Source organism: Echinops telfairi, unplaced genomic scaffold, assembly GCF_000313985.2.
Source record: "Echinops telfairi isolate 266 unplaced genomic scaffold, ASM31398v2 ScPeMD7_7409;HRSCAF=8447, whole genome shotgun sequence".
NCBI classification, from domain to species: domain Eukaryota; kingdom Metazoa; phylum Chordata; class Mammalia; order Afrosoricida; family Tenrecidae; genus Echinops; species Echinops telfairi.
This window is the reverse complement of record NW_022111309.1, coordinates 4,246,058-4,262,233: the sequence shown is the minus strand read 5'-3', so window position 1 is coordinate 4,262,233 and position 16,176 is coordinate 4,246,058. Positions and strand designations below refer to the sequence as shown.

The following is a 16,176-nucleotide window of genomic DNA, read 5'->3' as shown; positions in this document are numbered from 1 at the left end:
TTTCACTGCCATGTAGGAGGCCAGTCTGAATTTAGGGCATCAACATTTGAAGGTTTTCCTTTTCTGTTAGCTCTGGAGGAAAGTCCTTAGCCCTTCTCAGTTTCTTCTAGGTGATATTCCTTTTTTTAAAAAATAACTCTTCAATCATATGCACCTGGGGGAATAAAGGGAAGCAGCAGACTGATGAGGGAAGGGGCATGATCTTCTCCCTTTCTCCCCAGGTCTGCTTGGCACAGCTCTTAAGATCTCATCCACGAGTGGAGGTTGAAATGGGAAGTGGAGTAAGGGCAATGTCAGAAAGGACAAAAGCAAGGAGGGAGCAGGCAGGGCTTGCACTAGTCTCAGACAGTGGACTTCAGAGCAGATTCACTCGGTGAAAAGTCCCAGGAGCCTTCCACCCATAGTTTTTGAAATGCGTCCGAGCCATATTCATATCCTGAGCCATGCTCCACTCTTTGGCTGGACCCTCACAGACTAATAAACATTTGTTGGTTTTCTAAACAGCTTCCTCAACAGATTCTCCATCATCATCATCATCATCCTTTGGATTTGATGTCTGTTCATCCCATTAGCCGATGCAGCATCAGTTGTGTATTAGTTTGGGTACTTTAGAGAAACAAATCCACAGAAGGTCATATATTAAGAGTTTTATATAAAGGTTAAGTGCGCATCAAGAAAACATCCCAACCCAGTGCTGCCCAAGCTCATGAGTCCAACATTAACCCATTAACCCATATGTCCAATCCCAGTCCACAAAGTCCTCCTCCATCTCACAAAACAGACAGAATGATGCCGACTGCAGGAGGAAAGCCGAGTCAGTAAATGTGTAAGCATCTCAGCTCTGGCAGGGGTCTCCACACAGCTGCTTCAGCACCCAGGGCTGCATCAGGGTAGGTCTTAAATTGTGGCTTCTCCTCAGGGATGTCTTGCAGGAAGTGAGTCTTGCCAGCTATAGCAGGGAACTGGCTAAGGCAGATGCACCCTGGTCCAACCATCACAAAGCAAGAGACCAAAGAACTAGAAGGGCAAGGCTCATTGAGCCATTTATCCCTCCGCCCTTCAATTAATCCCACATGTGTTTATCAGGCAGGTTGGCACAATAAACTGACTCACTCAAGTTGCTTAATTTTCTTCTGGGTCTTGTGGTGCCCTTCAGCTGCTACCACATTGGCATCTTGTGTAGTACCACCACCCCTGTCAGGTACAGTTTCCCAGGATTGGCCTCAGTCTTGAACTTCTTGGATGCTCAAATTTTGAACTCTCTACACAGATATGTGTGCCCCTGTGAAACGTCTTCTTAAACTTTTAAATTTTCTTGACCAGTCTCTGTTCTGCTGTAAGTGTGCGGGCAGCATGGGCCTCTTCATGTGCTTTCTGTCATTCTGCCATTTGAGCTCTCACATGGGCTTCCACCTTTGTGGGGTCTTGAATCACTTCTGTTCCTAATACTCGCATCAAGTTAGAAATCCTCACTTTGGGTCCTGGAGGAGGCATTAGGCCCAGTCTGACTTTTCCTTGTCATTCCTTCTGTGCTTCTCTCCTCGTTTGCCTCCGAGCCTCTTCTGTTCCTTCTTGGTGAGCTATACTCCCAGAGTAACTAGTGCGTCACTGTCCACTGGAGGATTGGGCTGGGCCGGATGTGCAACAAGATTTGTGATTCCCAAATCATCTTCTCTCTTGGGATTTTCCTCTGTAAAGTCAAAACCATTGGGGGTGATATAGGAATCCCACCACTCCATTTCAGAAATGTCCCCTTCCTTTAGCGCCTTCTTAGGGGCAATGAGGGCCAGCCTAGTTGAAGCCCGAATGCCTGTTTTTCAAGCTGCCTGGGCGATTTCTGTCTGGAGTTTCTCCTGTAGAGCCTTGGTCATAATCGTTGGGCAATCTTCCCAAATCTGCCTTTGTGGTGGAATTTAAAAGTGAGTCTCTGGTGTTGGGGAGGGGCAATGGAGAATCAGGGATCAAAAATTGTGCTGGACTCCTTGTCTTCTGGTGGCTGTTCTTTTAGCTAGTGCTTGAGCTGTTCTCACATCACAGCATGAATAGTGGCTGTCAGAGTAGGCAGCCGGTGTGTCAGCTCAATCTCTATAGAGCGGCCCTGCTCATCTAGAATGGCGTGTAGGCTTAGTTTGATCTTTTAACTCCAACTTTCAGGGCAGCAATGCGCATAGCATGAAGATTGGCCAGGCCCACCATTTGGCATTGCCAGTGAGGCGTGGCTTCAGTGGCAGCTGGGCTTAGATGTGAGCTAGTAGTTCAGCTACTTTTCCTGCCTTCTCAATGGCATCATTCATGAAGGTGGCAGCTTGGGAAGGCTGAGTATTATCACCAATTGGAAGCCACTCTCGTGGGAGGAAGAAGGAGTCTTTCCCTGAGGTTTGGGTGGGTTGATGCAGCTCAGCTGTCTTTCCCTCTCCTCGATTTGCCGCGTTGCTGCTTCCATCATCCGTTTGATCTGGAGCTTAGTCAGCATACTGGGGTTCGCTGATGGAGGTCCAGGGATCACCTCTGGCTCTTCTTCTACCTCCTCAAAATGGGGTATCTGGCACTTCTTTACTCCTGAAGATTCTTTGGAGATCTCAGAGTCATCAGAAAACACCTCCTTTCACTCCCTCTTTGTGCTCCTGTCAGTGCTTGACTTGGAATGCCTTCTTCTACAGTCTCAAACAGCTTGACCACAAATTGATGAGTGGAATCACTAAAAAATGGCTTCAGGTGGTCAGTTGCCTTCTTGCCCACACCCTTCCCCACAGTTCAATGCTGCAGTGACCACTGTGGGCTCTGAGAAGCCCAGTACCCTCTCCACGGTCTTCTCGAACCATGGTTTCAGCTCATCCAGCTCCCTTTAGACAGCACCATTTTTATTATTTTTAAGGGAGACGGATCGCTCACAGGAAAGTCAATTATACACCTCACAAACGTAAGCCCCGGAGACAGAACCCAAGCATTACACCCTGAGTGATAGTATTTTGTTGTTGTTTGGTTTTGGTTTTTGTTTGTCTTGTCACCTCACTTCCTCTATCTCTGCTTCATTTGCTTTCTTGTTTAATCTATTTGATATCTCAAAAGAGATGGCTTAAGACATACCCCTTAGTGTTCTTGTATCACTAACAGGACAAAGATAACCCAGGCCCAAGTGGGATTATAATCGCTGGCATAAACATTAGGATTTAGAACACATATTTTTGAGGGGCACAATTCAATTGCTAAAAGATACTGCAAATGGTAGACGATTTATAGAAATGGACAAGTGAGCAAAAGGTGCAGCCAAAAGAGAGTCAAGAGAATCTGAGTGAAGAACATCAAAAGGAAGGAGGTCCTAATTCGACGGGAATTGCTGTGGGAAATAAGAAGCTGAAAAATGACCCCACAGATGTAAGAAACAGTGACCATGGCCCCGAAGAACTGCTTTGTCAAATCAAGTGGAAATGCTCATTCATGGATTGTACTCGGAACAAGTGGGAGTTTAGCAAATCGAAATAAGGAATGTGTGCAACTTGTTCAGGGCATTTGCCTATAAAGGCAATAAAGAAGTGTTTGGAAGATTTCATCCTACACGAATTATATTTACATCTATGTAAACCTGGGTTACCTGATTGGTTCCCTCCATGATGTCAAATTCATTTTCATTTGACTTAGGAAATTCTTGGAAAATCATAAGCACCTCATGCATCATGCTGAAAATGAAACTTGTCGCATTTCCCCTCGGCCCAGACCTCTTCTTTCTGCTGTGACCTACGGATCAGCAAATGGCATTTTTTATTCACCCAGATCCCCAACAGATACTACTTCATTCCCCCTCCACCCATTTGCATAATATCCGTATTTGGATTTAAGATCGATTTCTCTAATTGGCATAGCAACCTGCCAATTTTTGGTGAACCCCCATGTGCTTACTTAGGTAACCACAATACCAACAAAACTCTGCATGTAGAATGCAGAACTTTCCCTTTGCATAGAGAATACAGAAACTAAATAATTGTTTCTGCTGTCTGTGACCCTCCCCCTCCCCACCCCACCCCCCATGACCATTTGCAACCCTGTGTATAACGGAGTGAAGCACTCTCTCGGTACTTATCATTGATAGTATGTTTCAGCTCCTTGTTGCAGCCACTGTGTGAATCCATCTCCTTAAGGGTCTTCTTCTATTTTATTGACTGAACACTTTATCAAGCATGCTTTCTTTTTCCAGAGACTGCCCCTTCTGATGACAATTTAAAATTACATGAGATGGAACTCCACCATTCTCACTGTCAGGAGCATTCTGGTTGTACTTACTCCAAGAGAGATGTACTTACTCCAAGAGAGCTGTATTTGTTCTCTGGGATGATCGTGGCACATTCAATATTCTTTGATAACATCATAATTAAAATGCACCAGTTCTTCAATCTTCCTTATTTATTGTCCAGCTTTCATATATATATGTGTGTGTGTGTGTGGTGTTTGACAATACCTTGCCGTGGGTCAGGCACTCCTTCACCCTCAAAACGACATCTTTGCCCTTTAACACATTAAATAGGTCTTGTGCAGCAGATTTGCACAATGCATACCTTTTGATTTCTTGACTACCGCTTCAATAAACATTAATGGTGGATCCAGTAAACTAAAATCCTTGACAACTTCAAACTTGTCTCTACTTCTCCTGATGCTGTCTGCTGATCTAGTTGTGGGGATTTTCTTTTCCTTCACATGCTGAGGGCTATTTTCTTTGATCTTCATCAATAAGTGCTTTAAGTCCTCTTGACTTTCTGCCTATCACATGCTGCTAAGGAGCGCCCTTCCATTCATGATGCTACTTTATTTCTCATTGAGTCTCGCTTCTCAGATGATTTTCTGAACATACAGACCAAATAACTCTGATGGAAAGATACACAACGGATTCATATCTTTCCTGATTTTAAACCGTGTAGTGTTTCCTGCTTCGATTTGAGTGGCTAAATCGCCAGTTGGTCTACTTAGCTCATACTTATGTGTTCTGGAATTCCAGTTATTTACAGTGCTGTCCATAGGTTTTTGGGCTTTTTAAAATGTCTTCGCAAATAAATAAAACATAAGTAAATACCTTACTGGCAATCTCTGACATCAATAATTATATACATGTTTCCACACTCTCTTCTGAGTTTGGCTTGAATTTCTGGTAATTTTTTTTATTTGTGGCAAATTTTTAAATTAGCTGCTGCAAACTTTTTCTTGCATGTGATATTTCTTGATGATTTCCATGCTTGGTTGGGTCATCTTTCTCTGAAATGGGCATCCATATGGATTTATTCCTATTGGTTGGCCTGGCAGTTGTCTTGGCATAGACTGATAGGTGCTCCTAGTGCTGCATCATCTTATTGAAACATTCAGTTGGCATTCAATTCCTGGAGCCTTGTTTTACACTAATGCCTTCGGTGCCACTGCTTTCAATATTATTGATCTTGATATCTACAACCTCTTGAAATGGTTATATGTTGACCGATTCTTTTCAGTATAATGACTTGTGTCTGGCATTTTCTTTGGATGTTTTCTGCATTCCTTTTGTCCATAGAATTATTCAATATTACAACTTGAGCCTTGACTTTTTTCTTCATTTCTTTCAGGTTGATACATGCATTCTAATGTTCTAATTGTTGGATATCCACCTGCAGAAGAATGAAACAAGACCCATATCTCATGTCACGAATAAAACAAACTCAAGGAGAATCAAAGACCCAGATGTCAAACCCAAAGCTATCAGGAGCATCAATGAGAAAAATTGGGACAAACCTTGGAGCCCTAGTGCAGGTAATGGAAGATAAAATAAATGAATGGGAACTATTAAAAACAAAACACCTGTGAACATTGAAAGACTTCATTAAAAGAGTAAGAAAAGAGCGCTTAGATTGGAAGAAGAAATTCAGTAATGACATAACAGAAAAAGGACTAATTACTAACATCTACAATATTTTACATGCCCACAACAAGAAAACAACCTCATAACCTTCTGAGAAGGTGGGTAACGGACCTGAACAGACAATTCACAAAAGATGACACGCGATTGGCTAACAAACACACAAGGAAATAAACACATGACGTCATGAGCAATATGGGGAATGCAAGTCAAAGCAATGACTTTGCTTTGTAACTGTAGCACTGAGAACAAGAAATGTTGGAGAGGGTGTGGTGACATTTGGAGCTCTTGTCTACTGCTGGTGGACTTTTAAATACCTACAGTCACTGTGGAACGTAATATGGCAATACCTAAAACAGATGGCAATTGAACTACCATATGATTCAGCAACACCATTCCTGGGCAGATATCCCAAAGAAAAAAGAAACAGACTACATATAGACGTATGCAACACCATGCTCATGGTAGCACAGTTCTCAATAGCAAAAAGATGGAAACAGCCTAAATTCCCATCATTCGATTACTGGATAAAAACAAAACAAACTCTGGTAGATACACACAATGGAATGCTTCACATCTCTTTAAAACAGCGATGAAACCATGAGATACCTCAAGAAGTGGAGGGATTTGGAAGACATTATTCTGAAAGAAGTTAGCCAAGCACAAAAGGACAACTATTGTATGAGTCCAGTGCTGTAGGAATAAGCAGCAGACTGGGCACAAGCTCAGGCTTGTAGGGCAGCAGGTGTGCTGGCTGGGGGGCCAGACAGCCTGGTAGAGAGCCTGACCGGTGCCAGTGAGCCACACACCATTGGCTCCAGTTATGTATTCTGCAGGTCACTTGTATTTTGTTGGGCTCTGTCGTATACTGTTGCTGTGAATTGGAAATAACTTCATGGCAGCGGTTTTGAGTTTGAGTTGAGACAAGTTCAACATTTTCTGGTGGCAGACAAAAGATAAGGATGTAGACACAGAAAGTGTTGTGAACAAAATACTTGTGCACTTGGAATCCGTTGTAAGCATCACATTTAAGTAATTTATGGCACGTATTGGAACTGCTATTTTTGTTATAGAAGTAGTATGAGTGAAAAACATAATAAAATATGAATTTCTCACTGATTCCCGACTATTTGAAATTGACTATAATTTCCCATTATGTCAGTGGTAAGTTATTTATATTGATACATTATACTTTGCTCTAAGCATTCCCTGAACTAAATATTATTGTCTGACCTAACAAAGCAAATCCATTCTTTACAAAACTATAAACATTATTATCTAACTGATCTAGATAGGAAAAAAAACCATCAGGTGTTCTGTGGAAGGCACAATTAGGCTTATCAGGGGAAATTTTCTCCCAGTAAGGAAGTAGATTAGAAGTCACAGAGGAGCAGGTCGTAGATGGGAAGGGAGGGGCAAGGCTTCCTCTTTATTTTCTGCAGTCAAAGCTTTGTCAAAGAGTTTGGTTTTGAGGACAGGAGTGAAGAAGGAATGAGTGAGCATAATTAATGGTTGGGAGAGATTATTCTACAGGCAAAGAGAAGTCAGGGAAACAGGGCAAAGAAAGAAATCAGGAATGGCATGGCACTCCAGGGAGTCAAGAAAGTCAGTCGGAAGCAGAGCTGAGAGAAATGGTTGAGCTTTCAGTGAATTCCTTCAAGTTTACAGTCTCCGTCTGAGCAAAGCATGGTATAGTACCAACCTCCCTGCTTGCCGCCCCCTCCTCCTGCCTTTCCAATAAATAATTCATTCACAGCCCTGCCTAGGTAGAAAAGAAATGGTCCCATTTTGACTTCTAACTGGTGCTTCCCCATCTCGGTAAGGGAAATGAGTTTTCACCTCTACAAATATCCTCCAATTGTGAGTAACGCATAAGAAAATGTCTACACCTGTCTGGCAAACAACAACTATTTTATTCTTGGAATTCAGAAACTGTCGCTCATGGGTTTCCTTTGGGAGAAAAAGTTCCCATTACAACATGGGAAGCCAGACCTCTGGGGGACCTCCTGTGGAGCCCTGGAATCTTCTCTGCCTCATGGGGAGGGAGGAGGATGCCTACCATCCCACCCAGGCTCCCTTTTTGCCACACACCTGTATCTGGAAATGGGCCAACCCCCCAAACCACAAGCAAATCTCCTCTTCTCCCAGGTTGCAGTAAATTATGTGGTATTTCAAATGGAAAAGTGATATTTTTAAAACTATCAACTGATGACGAAAGGAGAGGCTTATGGTAAAAGAGTCTCATAGTTTTCAAAGTAGAATGTGTCTTTGGGCATTTGAAACACTGAAATTGATAAATACTTTATGCATTTCAAATGCATTATATTCATCCTTGCATGCTTGCATCTATGTATATTCCCTTTAAAATATCATCCATCTTAAAATGTCTTCTTTGTAATTGCACCTTAGACATATCTTTCTCCTTTTATGAAGCAAGCAGGTATAAAAGCAGGAATAAAAAGAAATTTCAATGAAAAACTACTGAATTAGAAAATATTTTATAAAATCATATACAAATACACTTTATCTAATAAATTCACTTTGCAATTGTTCTTAGTTTTAAAATGTTTTTTTTTTCTGGTCATTTACATAGATTACTTAATGAAAATATCTTCCATTTATAATTAAAACTTGATTAGATAAAAAATGACTATCTGGGGCAGAGTAATATCTGTGCAATATGAGGTTGTAACAATCAGTCACTTTCTCCTCACATTATTTTATCTTTCTAGACCTGCTGAAAACAGCCCAAATGATTCTATTTTACAGATACTTTTCATAATAATGTTAAATTACCTTTACGTTTTCCATAAGTTGTACCTAATGATTTGTGCTATATTCATCTTCTGTCTTCTGGTAGTTGAAATGAGAATTGCCATGTGATTTTTAACTCTCGCTCTTCCAAATGCATCCAGTCTACATTTGAAAAAAAGTAAACAAAGAAATTGGAGAGAAGTTTAAAGGAGTTTTGTAACCAGCCAACACAAAAGATGAGAAAAATAAAATAAGGAGTTCTCCATAAGAAAGCCCAGATTTAATATTTTCTATTTAATGTATTTAAGTCATAAGTCAGTTAATACACTTAGGTTTTGTTACACTATAATAAAATATTCTGACATTATGAGTATAATAGAATTTTAAGAATTCTGCCTTTATAAATGTACATTCCTTACCCTGATGTGACTAATAGTGAATTAAAATGTAACTTTATCCTATCTATATTGGAAGACAAAATTCTACTTAATAAAATTATGAAAACTGTTTATGTTTTAATTTCCTTTTAGTAAAATTAGACATTGGCACGTTTGAAAATTGGAATATTTTGGTTTTCAGATACATGTTTTTGCATGGTTAGATTCAGACTGGATTCATTCTAGTTCAGATATTGCATAAGAAATACTGTTTCCTTCTCCGCACTCACCTCTGGGTGTGGAAGATGCCCATCTGTCTCTCTTTGGCAATACCAAGTGTGGTCCCCCAGGCAAGACACAATCTTATCTGTGCATTGCCTATTGTTGCTGGAGGACATTGAGCCCATCCGGACACATGGCTGCTCCAGGCACCGGCTGAAAATTTTACAAGAACATACCATGAGGGCTTTTCTCCTTGGGAGTCCCTGGTAGATTTAAACCACCAGCCTTTTTCTTAGCACAACTTCACCACTGTGCTAAGGGAAAACTTTTCTGCATTTCATAGTAGCGATTTCCTCATTTGCTATGACCCACATTCCTGGGTGCCCAATGGAAAGGCTGGCAGTTCTAAAGGTTGGCATGGTGGTACCATGGAATACGAGATCTGACAGGATGCTTCGGGACAGATTACAGTCAGGAAAGCATTATGGAGTGATTTTGTTCTTACCCCTGGAGCCACTGAAATGTGGAATCTACTGACTATCAGCGAAACAGTCACATTATACTAAGCAATTTGTGGGGAGACATTTTAAGATGATTCAATAAACCCACACCTCATCAAGTCCCCCCTAGCTTGTTTTGTTCTTCTTTTCTCTACACCGTATTTTATAGGGTTCCAAGGCCTGTGTCTCTTGGGCGATGTCTTTCTAGCTTTGGGGAGGCTCATTGGTCCTGGGACTTCAGCCTTTGGATGTATTTTAGAAAAGCTTGATACTCAGGTTTTTCATGGGAAAAGGATGGACATTTCTGATGTTTAGTTATGTCTCTAAACTGCAATTCCAGGTCTCTATTTTTAATATGTAAGTGTTCAATCTATTTGGGGTTGATTTCTTAATTGGACCATATAGTTTATTATTTTTATTGATACCCTTTTACTTTCACATGTGTTATTGCATATATCGCATATTAATAAAATTATAATGACTGCTACATCGAGACTACTTTTCGTGAACTACGGCATCGGGGTTTGGAAAAGAGAAAGTTGTGTTTCTGGGGTCAAGTTGCTAGGCCTCTGAACAATTGAATATTGACATTTCAGCATGGTGTGCTGAAGGGCATTTGTATGAGTCCCCAAACCAACAACCAGCAGTGAATAAGCACAGCAACCAAGGTCCCTGTGGGTGCAGTGGCCACTCAACGACTAACCTAAGCGATACCAGTTCAGTTCAGACCCACCCAGCAGTACTGCAGAAGAAAGTCCTGTAGAACGGCTTCCATTACAAGTGAAAGTGAGGAAACGCTTCTAGTTTGTAATGTATGCAATTGCCCTAAGCTGGCCTGAATCCAATAACAATTTATAATCATAATAATATTTTACATTCTCTAGTAAAAGGCTTGCTAAGAGTCTCCTTCAACATTTCTATGCTTATTTCAGGGAATCCCCTCTATTACTATCACCTTTAATTCACTTCAGTTCCTTTCGTAAACTCTGGCTGCAAACAATTAGAGACAGGAGTTTGGGTTAGGTGCCTGCCTTTGTCTTGCTTCTATCTTGTTGTGGCCTCATGTTTCATCCTTGACCTCTAAGGACGATTTTCTGCCCTGAGTCTGCAGTAGTGCCTTTTGTCCGTTTATTGCATTCAGAAAGCATTCTGTCTTACGCCCATCGCCACTTCCTGGAGACATGCTGCCTTAACTATGGCTGTACAGGGGATATTCTGCCTCACGCATATTTTGCTTCTGTTGTTCATTTGTTCCATTTATTTTCCCCAGATTTACACTGGATGGTATTATTGACTAGAAATGTATCCTTCATAGAGGCTAACAAACATGGCTCTTATTTGAACTAAGCTGGTGGCTTTAATGATTCTTCTTCAAGCACTTTATGTCTGTAGAGTTAGATAGAGGACAGGCACTGTTGACGGTTGAGTTTATTGCAACTCAAGGTAACTATATGCATGTATAACAAAACAAGCCTTGCGTAATTTTCAGGATTGTTAACAAGTGTGAAACCATCTCATGGAAGGTTTCCCTCACCCTCACTGACCCTCCTTTCCACCAACCATGTCTTCCCGTGGATGATGGATGGCTCGTGATGCTGTGTCCAAAGTAAGTGAGCAAGAAAATGTTCTATTGTGATTCCTGAAGTTTTCATTGACTAATTAATTACCAGTAGATTCCCAGGTCTTTTCCCCTCATCTGTCTTAGTCTGGAAGCTCTATTGAAACTTCTTGACTTTGGGTGCCTCTTCTCATATTTGAAATGCCAGTGGCACAGCTTCTGGTATCACAATAACACACCAGTTGCCACAATACAAGCTGACAGGTGGTAATGTTTCCCCATACCTGAGTCTGAAGGAAACTTATGAAATCTACTAATGATGAATTCTTCAATTCTGAAACTTTATCACTTGTCTTCTTAATAAGCAAGTTTAAGCTTCACCTTGTAGAACATAATGTTCTTGCTGACAAGTTTTTTTTTTAAGTTTAGCACTTATTTATATTTCACTTCTTTGCTACTTCCTATTATGAGGGTAAGTCACAAAGTCTTGCTACCAGGGTTTCAGTTGAAAAATGCACAGAAGGATTTATTCCAAATAAAACATATATAAAGATGTTTCTGTGATCGGAGAGTGGTTGTAGACATGTTCTCTACACAAATATCGTAATTTGTCTTCCTTATTCGGTGTCTTCAAAAACAGGTCTGATTATAATAGTGGCTTATAAACAGATTTGTTGGGTCAGCTAAATTCAAATCAGAGTTCACCTCAAATGTTTATAGTGATTATTTAGGAAACTCCAAACGGGTAATCTTGAGATATCTTACTGAAGGACACAGACCACTAATCAGGGCTTATTATTGAAAAGTTTTAAGAAAATTTAAAAAACAGTAATGGTGAGAAAAAGTCCAGGAAAATTGAGCTGTACAAGTTGAAATTCATATATTGTGGCTTGTAGCCAGCCTAGACTTGGATACTTTCCTTTCCTCAGCAGTGTGTTAAATTCTACAACCATTGAGTAAATGAATGACATTAGCGATAACTACTTAATACGCCAGGAAGATGATTGATACTGTTCTCTAACATAAAATGACAATGATGTCTCTCGGGTGAACCAGAAACCTATATAAACCATAGATATATGAATAGAGTTAGGGCTCACACTTAATACTAACTCCTGTCTAAGAACAATTAACTCTAATGATCTTGCCCTGCTTGATGCTCACCCTCATGAAGAGATCACTAAAGAAATGGGTGCTACAGCAAGATGTGGGGAAGAAATTAGATAGTGCCTGCCTGTCAAAAAGAATAGCATCTGGAATCAGAGGTTTGTCTCCAAAACAAGCAGCTATCTAAGTGAGATGCTAACTAAGTTCTCATGGAAGAAGCACATTAGACTGAGCGATTCAAGGATTGAAAATAATATAATCCAAATCTGAAGGAGGGGATGATATCAGAGATTAAATTGTGGACATCTGGTTTGCGGAAGGCTATGGATGACAGGGGAACCCCCAAACCAATTTTCAAGTTCCACACAGAGCTTATCCGGAACAATTCATTGTGCTCATGTGGAACTTGTACGTGGATGAAGAGGCTATTGTGAGAACAGAACCAGGGAGTGTGGGCAGGCTTAAAATTAGGAAAGGTGTGCATCACCGTTGCATCCTCTCACCATACTTATTCAATCTCTATGCTGAGCAGCTAATCAGGGAAGCTGGATTACAGAAGAAGAATGTGGCATCAGGATTGGGGGAAGACGAATCAGCAACTCGTGATATGCAGATCTGAAGCTGAGAAGAACTTGAAGTACATGTTGATGAAGCTAAAAGATCGCAGCCTTCAGTATGGATTACTAATCAATGTCAATAAGACACAGATCCTCACATCAGGATCAATAAGTGACATAATGACAAATGGAAAACAGTTTGAGATTGTCCAGGATTTTGTCTTGCTTGGATTCATAATCAATGCTGATGGAAGCAGATCAAAAAGCATGTTGCATTGGCTAAATCTGCTGCACAAGACCACTTTAGAGCATTGACATGTAAGGGTGTTACCTTGAGGACTAAGGTATGCCTGACCCAAACCGTGGTATTTTCAATCACCTCATGTGAAACATTGACATTGAATACAGAAGAACAGAGAAAAATCGATACATTTGAATGATGGTGCTGGTGAAGAATATTGACAATACTGTAGACTGATGAAAGGACAAACATCTGTCAATGAAGTTTCACCAGAGTGTTCCTCACAGGGAAGAAGAGCGAGACCTTTTCTTACATATTGTGGACATGTTTTCGGGAGAGACCAGTCCCTAAAGAAGAGCATCATGTTTGCTAACGTAGAGAGACAACCAAAAAGAGGAAGACTCTGAATTAGATAGATTGACACCATGACTGCATTGATGCAGGCATAGGAACAATCCAGAAGGTGCATTATGATGCTGTGGGTCAGAACTGGTCCTATGGCATGTGACAGCAACAACACATAGCTTAAGCCTCAGGTGATTCCCCCCTGATTGTAGTCGACTGATATGAATAGCATCATTATCAGGCAAAGAGCCTTGTAAAGTTGATTATGGCAGATAAAGCTAGGCTAAAATGTAATTTCCTTTGCTTTTCCCTTTGACCCATTTAAAAATTGTTTTATCTAGACAAAAAGTGAAGGGCAATACACAAGGAATAAGCCCTAGTGAAATCCCTCTGACCATAGGCCAAGCATGTGTATAGCCTTGCTATCAGACAGAGTACAATGGAAAGTGCATTATTACAGAAGCGCTTATGTTAAAATTAACAGCCATGGGAGAGGGAGAGATAGTGGAAAAGGAGGGGGGGGGTGCCAACAAACCCAGGGACAAATAAGTGATCTAAAATTGATGGCAAGGAAGGCATAAGATGCTTGGGGGGCGGGGGTGGGGCTCGATCAAGGGCAATGTAGCTGAGAGGAATTACCAAAACCTGAATGAAGGCAAAACATGATAGTGGGACAGGAGGAAAGTGAAAGGAAATAGAGGAAAGAACTAGGAGGCATAGAACAGTTATAGAGGTCTAAATGTATATATATGAATACATTTATATACAATGACAGGGGAATAGAACTATGTACATATATTTATTTACAACATATTACATTGGCAGGTGGACATTGGGCCTCCAATCAAGTACTCCCTAAACGCAAGAGCAATTCATTCTACTAACATGGCACTCTGTGAGGTTCACCTTCCCTGACATGATCTCTGAAGACAAAATGGGTGCATAAGCAAATGTAGTGAAGAAAGCTGATGGTGCCTGGCTATCAAAAGATATAGCATCTGGGGTCTTTAAGGCTTGAATATAAATAAGCAGCCATCTAGCTGAGAAATAACAAAGCCCACATTGAAGAAGCACACCAGCCTGTGTAATCATGAGGTGTTGACGGGATCAGGTATCAGACATCAAAGACCCAAAACAAAACAAACAAAAATTATATCAATGGGAATGAGGGGGAGGCAGAGTGGTGACCCAAAGACCATCAGTAGTCAATTAGACACACCTGTCACAATGGCCACAAGGAAGAGAAGAGCCAGTCAGGGTATAGTATAGCACCAATGAAACACACAACCTTCCTCTGGTTCTTTAATGCTTCCTCCACCCCCACTAGCATGACCCCAATTCTGTCTTACAAATCTGGCTAGATTAGAACATGTATAGTATTATAGGTAAGAATTCACAACACAGGAAATCCAGAAAAGATAAAACCCCCAGGACCAATAAGGGGAGCAGCGATACTAGGAGGGCAAGGGAAGCAGGGAGTAAGGGGGAGCTGATCACAATAATCGACATATGGCCCCCATCCCAGGGGGAAAAACAGCAGGAAAGTGGGTGAAATGATACAACAGTTGGTGTAAAACATGAAAAAAAAAAGTATAAATTATCAAGTGGGCATGGGGAAGAGAGGGTGCAGGAGGGAGGGGGTGAAAGGAGGAGCTGATGCCAGGGGCTCAAGTAGAAAGAAAATGTTTTGAAAAAGATGATGAAAACATATGTTCAGATGTGTTTGACAAAATGGATATATGTATGGATTGTGATAAGAGCTGTAAGAGCCCCAATTAAATAAAATTGAAATAATGAAAAAAAGGAATGCTCTTTAGAAAGTACCAGTACCTGAACCTATCAAGAAGTACCTGTCGCTGAAAAAGGTCAACATGCTTGGCAAACTATAAAAAATAAAAATGAGCAAACTCACTGCTGTCAAGTCAATTCCTCCTCAGCGTTTCATAGACAGAAAAGCATACAAAAACAACAGGCTGGTAACCGTAACAGAGTGAAAAACCTCAATGGCAAAGGAGAAAATATCCAAAAATAAAACAAATCTTAAATGGGTCAAAATGGAGGTCAAATGATAAGGTGTTAATTTTTTAAATTATTTTATTGGGGGCTATATCTTTTGATAGCCAGGCACCATCAGCTTTCTTCACCACATTTGCTTATGCACCCATTTTGTCTTTAGCAATCCTGTCAGGGAAGGTGAACCTCACAGAGTGCTGTGTTAGTAGAACAAATTGCTCTTGCATTGAGGGAGTACTTGATTGGAGGCCCAGTGTCCACCTGCCACCGTAATACTTTATAAATGTACATAGTTCTATCCCCCTGTCATTGTATATAAATGTATTCACATATATAGATGCCTGTATTTAGACCTCTATAACTGTCTATGCCTCCCAGTTCTTTTCTCTATTTCCTTTTACTTCCCTCTCGTCCCACTATCATGTTTGACCTTCATGGGGGGTTTCGTAATTCTAAAGAGCATTCTAAAAAGCATCTAAAACAGAGTTGTGTGTCATATATATATCGATGAGGATCCCTGATGCTGTACTGGTTATTCAAGACATTTACTGCTGTACTTCAGTCTGTGCCACCGTCATCTCTTCCCTGTTTCTGACTTATATCTCCTAGCAGTAAGGACTTGGACAGTCT

At 40.8% G+C, this 16,176-nt stretch overlaps 1 pseudogene; it reads right to left on the bottom strand.

Annotated features, from left to right (window-relative positions):
* Positions 1-355: 355 nt before the first annotated feature.
* Positions 356-16,176, bottom strand: part of LOC101656509 — a 23,032-nt pseudogene continuing 7,211 nt past the window's right edge.